The following is a 7,654-nucleotide window of genomic DNA, read 5'->3' on the forward strand; positions in this document are numbered from 1 at the left end:
GGAGACTTGACTTTTACTTTTATAGAACGAGAATGAGGTTGACATCCAAGTCCTCTGTGTACAAAAAGAAAGGGAGAAGATCAGGGGATTCCAATCTTCATAGATTTTTATTGATGTCCTATCTAAACGAGAACCAGCGATAGTGAATACTATCAGCGAGGGGCATGTCTTTTATACATTCCCTCCCTCTCGACATTGAATCATACGAATGTGGAAATACCAAGCTGCGAAACCTTTACCTACCCCACCTTCACGCCCTTCCCTATGCTTGAAACTCGTCATCAAATAGGCCATACTTGAAAATAGAAATTCGTGCTTTTCGTCCCAGCTAGAGTATATCCTATTTTTTTAGTATGTGTTGAAAGTTTCGAGATGGGGCCCAACGAAAAAGAGCTATTCCAGCAAAGGTCTGCCTTCATTCAATCTTGTCCCGGTATGAACTGTTCTCTAGTGACTTTCTTCCGCATGAGAATTTCTCACTCTAATTACATGGTCCATTTCTTCTTGCATGACCCTTACTGAAAGCTAGCGAATTCATGCGCTCTTTCGACTTCGATGGTTCGATAAAGTTCGAGTACGGTTTACTCGGCATATCGTCGCAAAACAAAGTAGATACGCTCAAGTCATTCTATTCTTGATCACGGGAACTTTGTCCGCCTTTTGTTGTTTTTCCCTCCGAGCAAGTGCGATGTATATGAACAGGCTCACTTGCTGCATGCGATCTGTGTCACCTCACGGATTCACAAGAGGAAGTGGGACGACTAGTTCGCTTGGTCAATTCACGCTTCTATTGATCCGGCTATGACATGTGATCAAATTTTTTTACAATTTTATCGAGAGCGTTTTGACATGCCGATTAGAGCGCCTTAGCTTATGATAGCCCTAGTATCCTTCCCTTAGGATTAGGATATTCTACCCTACCGCGAGAGAACGCTTTAGCTTTCGCACTTTACACTTTCATTCTCGACTCGACTTCAAGAAGAGGTTTTGAGTCTCGCCTTGTCAAATGAACTGAGATTTAGAAGTAGAAGTTGTGTCAAATTCTATCTTAATAGGACTCCGCATACACGGCTTGGTGCTACCTTCCCGGGATAATGTTTTTTTGCTTTTGAGAAATGCTATTTCAAAAGCTTTATAAAAGTCGACTCATTTCTCAAGCTTCTTCGCTCACTCCCTTCATCCTTGCAAGTATTCGTGTTCACATGGCCTCTCTCTTCTCAAAGTCAGACCTAGCACGGTCAACGAAAGAGCTTCTCATAGATAGACTCCTTTTTCTCGAAAGTATAGAAGTTCGAGCATTGGCGAGCAATCTCTTTTTATATAAGGATCTATTAAACTAAACTCACTCCTTGCTTTCGTATTGAAAGCTAGCGAGCAAAGAAAAAAAGGCCCCTTTTTTTCACCAGTGTTAGAGTAATCCGCCTTCAAGCCCGCTTAGGGAAGGTTTCTTACACAAAAGAGATGTAAGGCCAAAAAGAAAAGGCTTATCTTTGTAAAGGGAGCCAGTAAGGAAGTGCTGTGCTTTCTATTGTCTCTGCATCTAGTGGGGTACCTTCCCCGTCCCGTGAACAGTATTTCTTCTAGTCTGGATATGTTGGAGAATAGTAGTGTAATTAGTAGGGCTATAGATTTCCCTAGTTAGGCGATAGATAGATGGATTTTTGTCCATGGGAGGAGGTGCTAATGAGAAGATATGGATTTGCCCTAGGTCTAATGAGTAGCTAGATTAACCTCGAGATTTTTCTTTTCCCCTTATCTTATCGTATATATAGGGCGTTCTCGGGCAAGATCGAAAGTATTAGATGAGAAGCCCTTTTCTTTTTTTATTGAGTGACTTATTAGATTAGGTCTAGGTCCGGGTTAGTTCCTTTCGATCGAGTAGAAGTTGCCTACCTCTCGGGGAATAGGCTGCCCTACGCGTGAAAGTAGTAAAAGCCTCCGAACAATCGAGTATAGTTGCTTACGGATAGCAGCGAGTTGCCCATCGAACCAATGATAGCTACTAGCTAATGGAGCCAGACATTTCCATAGCGAGGGTCTTAGGAAAGCTAGTTATTCTAGAAAAGGGGAAAGGGTAGAATCGCCAAGAGAAAGAGTAGTTTCTTTCATTCATTCCTTTTTCGGAGTCATTCTTGGCTATCCATAGCTTCCGCTTTTCTCTATCTATTCCTTGGCATTATAGGGTCCATTGCAACTTCTATGGGGTGAGATTAAGCTTAAAGTGAGTGCTCTCTTGCTAAGCTATTTTCTAAGGCCTTCCATGATGAGCGAATAGGGTCCCTACTAAGGATATTTAGTCTTTCTTTATTTTATTATTTATTTGCTTAGTAGTTATCTAAGAGTTTGAGAATAGTGCTTATAATCTAGACATGTGTATACAAGGATTCCTTCGCCCTATTCGAGTCTTTCTTGTTAAGATTTGTATTGTCTTTCAAGATCTTTCTAGCCTATTTTAAGCTAGGGTATTTCCAACCAGTGTCGAGAAAACAAGTGCTTGATGGCTATCACGAGTGTAGCAGTCACCAGTATCTGTATTCCCCTTCTTCTTAGACCCCGTAGTGTCCCCATAGTGACCATTACTCTCCTATTCTGAGTGTAGGAATTCTTCCAATATAGTATAGGAAAAAAAGATACTCCCTTTTTGCCTTCCCTCGAATCAATAGAGTCTTAGTCCATGTAGGGATTCCTCCTGTAAAAGCCAATTATCGTATCGCTTTTCAAATGATTTTCTTTGGTAGGGAAAGTTCTTTGATTTGTTCCAACGGAAAAAGGCTTTTCCATGGAAGTCTTAAGCTAAGTGCATCTATCCAAAAGCATGCGAGCATTTCCGTGAGATAGAGTTCCAATGCCCACTGAGTCCTTCTTTCCTTTAAGTGTGAGATTTCATACAAGAATAGACAAGCTTTGCTCTAATGTAAAATCTAGTAGTTTTCCTTCCTACCCTTCTTTGCTCAAATCTTCAAGAGCGGGAAAAAAACCTACTACCCTTTTTCAAGCTCGAGCACGGTCCTTCCCTGTACAACCAACATGGTGAATGGTAATTCTATCACCCCATGAGCTTCAAAAGCCTTGTCCCTAGTTGGGAGAAGATCTTCCTCTTTCACCTGGTATTCTCTCGAAAAATCTACTTTACAATGAGTTGAGAGTCCCCGAAAAGAGGATAAGAAGCGAGAATAGGCCAAAAGCAAGTCTAGTAGCAGTTCCATCAGCTGGGTCGGGGATAAGTAAGTGGGAGGCTAGCTCGATTGAGACTGTAGGCATCCAACTTTTACTTTGATAATCTGTTTGTGCCTCATTAGCCCTTTTCATGTGAAGAGGGATTTGACAACAAGACTAATTGTTTAGCCTAGATTCGCTTACTCATTTTGGTTGGCAGAATGAGAGAAGATAAGCGCTTTTATTGTTGGCGCATAGCCGAAGATGGTGAATCTGTGCTGGAAAAGTACCTTCCTTATATATATGGTGCAGTCATAGTCTTAGTAAGCTAATGGAAAAAAAGTAAGCGGAGCTGAAGCGATCTTGGTATAATGCAGGTCTTACGCTATACATTGCAAACTACTTATATTAGAACACGAGCGATATAGCCAAAACTTGTTAGCAGTGGTAGCGTCTGCGTGTAGAACTCTAGCCCCTATGATTACCCTTTTTTTCATTCAATCAACCGGACGATCTTCGATCTTTCTTCGATATATGAGCCTTGCCCGTCCCGAGCTTGTTGTCCCAGATAGATAGATAGAGATTGCTCCCACCCGCTCGAAGAGGTATCGATCGCTCTTTTCTTGTTTCGAGCTCTTCTTTCGACCTTTGCTTCATCCCGGCGCCGGCTATCTAGGGGAGTCACCGTTGGGCTGAAGAGGAGTAGTCACTAAGGTTGCAGCTCTCCCTTGTTGTAAGGTAAACACGCCTCTGTTGGTTTATAGAACTTGTCTGAATCAATCAAATATAGACGCCTTGATTGATTAATTGCTACGACCATGAGCGAGAGCGCGAGGAGGAAGGGTCAAGTCAACTTCCTTCCCACAGGTGAGCGAAGGGGTTGGAGCAAATCTGATGCCCCGTGGGGTTGGTTTAGCGGATTCGGCGTGGAGAGTTTCCTCCGGGAGGAGGTTTACGCTTTCCCTTGCTTTTACGCCCAACCCCTATGAAAAAGGTCGATCGATCAGTCGGTTAAAGTCTATTAGTAATTAGGGCTCAATCGATTGATTAATGTTATATTGTTACCGAAACCGATGAGAAGTTCCGCTTAGGCGATAAGGAAGAGTTACGGAAGGGGAAGTTGAAGACGCCCGATTCTTTGGAAGGGATCTACGGGGAATGAAGAGGTTGGGCAGGTCCAATCCTCGAATCTCTGACTTCGATCGCAATCGACGAGAATAGGGCCGCAATGGTTGGTGTTGGTATGGCTTTCCCTCCCTCTCTCTTTCTTGGACGCAACACCAAGCCATCCTTATCCAGTCCCTCCCAATTTCCTCACCTTAGTTATCCCCTTAACACTCTATTCTTTTTCTCTGCCCAGCTCCAACTATTGGTTAGGAGGGATACATGTTCCCGTCCCCACGGAGTGTAATCGAAAAGATTCGATTGGGTCGACCTTATATATTACCTAGTTGCGCATCTTTTCGTCCTTATCCCTCATCCGGAGCCACTATCCAAAATTAATAGTTGCTCCGCTCTCGGTCCGACTAGAGCAATGAGGGGAGTTAGAGTGGGGTCTTCCCTTGCGTCCAACGCGTATCACTACTATGAGTATGAGGCGGTAGCTAGAAATGACCGAGAAGAACATGTTTTATCCTACCCATCACAACCATATTCATTAGTCGATCCCATCCCGAATCCAGCTGACCCAACTCCCCTCTTTTCATTCCCATCCAAAAAACCCATTCTTTTGAGAATCGGACAGACTCCTAGCCATGAATGGCTGGAATGAAAAACAAAGAAAAGCAACAACGAGGTCTGCCTTTCCAAATAAGTTTAAGGTCCCGAAGAAAGAAAGCTTAAAAGCGAGCGGTAGAAAGCATATAAAGCTGAGAATCCGCTAAACAAACAAAGAAATCCCCTTTAGGAATCCTCCATTCGTGCCTAATGGTAGCTTTTTATAAAGTAGTTTTTCACCTATTGGGTGTCGATTCAAAAACAAAACCTAAATAAAGAAAGCGGGCGTTAAAAGCATCGCTTAGTATCTCTCGTTTCCGTGTTCGAGGATTCTTACTATAGATTGTCAACCTCGCATAGATAGATCATCTCGTTATACTTTATGTCTTCCGGTTTGAAGTGAAGCCTTGGTGATCTCATTTCACAAGTGTGCTCACGTGAGAATAAGAGCATGGGTAAAGGGAAAAATCCCCTACTATTGAAGTGAAGCTGGGTGGCTACCCTTTAGGGCGGTGAATGATCAAAAGTATATTAGGGCTCTCACTTCACACTACGACAAGGAGAACCTAAACCTATTTCCAAACTTGCTCGACACACGAAGAAGGGAAGATGATAGTCGGCTCTAGGAAGTCGTTTCCCTTTCCTCACTGGAGTCGACTCAAGAAGTCGAAGGGATATAAGGTTTGTCTTTTTTTAGTAGTTAGAATGAAAAAAAGGTCTCTCAAAGGCAATGCATCATTCTTTTTTGCCACCATTGAAATGAAAAAAGAAGGGGATAGGGGCAAACTCATTTACATTGGGAGAGATAGATTGAAGCCAAATAGCTAGAATTGGATCACTGTGGTTTACTAGAGCCATCAACATCTTCTTCTATTCTAGCTCGGGACGTAAATAATTTCATTGCCTCGAGGACTCGCGAGTAGAAATAGGGAATGAAGTAAGCGAGACAGATTGGGTAGAATCCCACTCTTCTAGAGGGATCATAACGAGCGAGTTGCTTTTGGATGGATTTAGAGCAGAAAGCGGACATTATTATAGATGAGATATAAACCTACCGACTTGGGGTGGTGCACTTGGATGACTTCGGGTCATTCTTGGGATGGAGTTTCGAATGCGGGGACGGGCCCTTGCCATTCAACGTGGGCGCGGAGAAGACGGAGACCATCTCGGTGGAACAATTCAAGTGTGGACGCATTATACACGGACGACATACTAATGCTATCAAGTCCGCCTATCCAGTGAAAGATTGATAGCGAAATCCCATGAAATCATTTGCTCCGAGGGAGCGCTTTCTCACTCATATGTTAGAGACGGATGATTATTACATATTTAATATGTAGTATATACTACTTTCTTTTTAGTAGGTCTCGTAGTCTTATGGACTGTGGGACGAGTACTACTCGCATTGGCTTCACCCATCTAATGCGTTTGTCGACAAGACTTACTTGACGTTAGGGCGATCTAGTACCCTGATCGATGTGTCTTCCTTTTCGAGGGAATGGGACTTGGAAATGTCGGATCTTTGCTATGGGGCAATGCGCCTTCTTAAGAGACTTCTTCCCCACTAGCTAGCATGCCAAAGCAAAACCCGGGGCCCCCCTTGAAACAACATCTAAGTTTTTTTCCGAGAGCCCTCCTCTCTTAAAGAAAAAAACTATGCCTATGGAAGGGTAAGGCGTCTCTACACCTATTTGTGTGATCATAGCTTTCTCAATATGCTTGCCTCGCTATCGACCTTATAGAGATGAGAGCATTTTTCGAGTTTTATCGCGAGAAGAAGATCGAAAGCCCAACCTTCCCTACCTCACCTCCCTTCTTTTTCCCGGGCGGTCTAGTGCCCTAGGCTCAGTTTGAAAGTGGCGACTTTCAATACGGCTTCCCCTGCTCTGCTATTCTATCATCTCAAGGTATCGTCGAGGTTTTGCTCCCTAGTGGTATAGTTCGATCTTAAAGGGCATCACGGACAGTGAGAAGCTTATCACAGAGATAACTCATATATGAAATAAAGGGTACTTCGCTTGCCATTGAAGACGCTTCATAACAGCCCTAACAACCTTGATCATATAGTAAAAAAATGGTATCACGTGGCTTCCGAGATTGTATTTCGGAATGAATCACGGGAATCTATCTATTCAATAGGTCCATGGTCTGCGCCTAAAGCTGGTAATGATAGTCCTTTCAATATCATAAAAGTCAAAGGTCGCTCCCACTACTTTGCTCCCCGATGGAAAGCCGGGTTCACCGATAGTTGTGGTCAAGGCTCCGGGGATAAAATCCTTCGAGGTTGATGGAAGCAATCGAGATATTCCCTACTTTGGAAGGATATGCGATTTGTCATCGTGCTATGTTCTATGATGGGATTGTAGCTTTGGTGGAGCATTGCCCCGGAACCATTGCTCATAAAACCTCTTGCTCGTGCTCACCTGATTTGAGCCTTATTGTGGAGGTAGTTCATAATACTTTTTATCCACAATATTTGTAGTACGCACACCCAAATTTCCGAGTCCGTGTGATCTGCGGGGAGCCACTCAATAATGCAGACAACAGATCTTTTTGGGGAGCCCCCCAATCGATCCCCTGGGGATATCAAGTCGGCGAGCGTCTCCAAGCCCTTTTCAGTCTTTATGGCCACGTTAGTGCTTAGTCTTTCTCTTCTTTGAATCCGTTTCTGCTGAAGGCATACTCGTCCTCCCTTAGTTTTTTTCTTCTTTATCCGTTGGACTTTTTCCGACTTTGGGATATCAATTCTCCCTATGGATAGGGAGCGGGCAAGATCCCACCC

This window comes from Dioscorea cayenensis, chromosome 16, assembly GCF_009730915.1.
Source record: "Dioscorea cayenensis subsp. rotundata cultivar TDr96_F1 chromosome 16, TDr96_F1_v2_PseudoChromosome.rev07_lg8_w22 25.fasta, whole genome shotgun sequence".
NCBI lineage: Eukaryota > Viridiplantae > Streptophyta > Magnoliopsida > Dioscoreales > Dioscoreaceae > Dioscorea > Dioscorea cayenensis.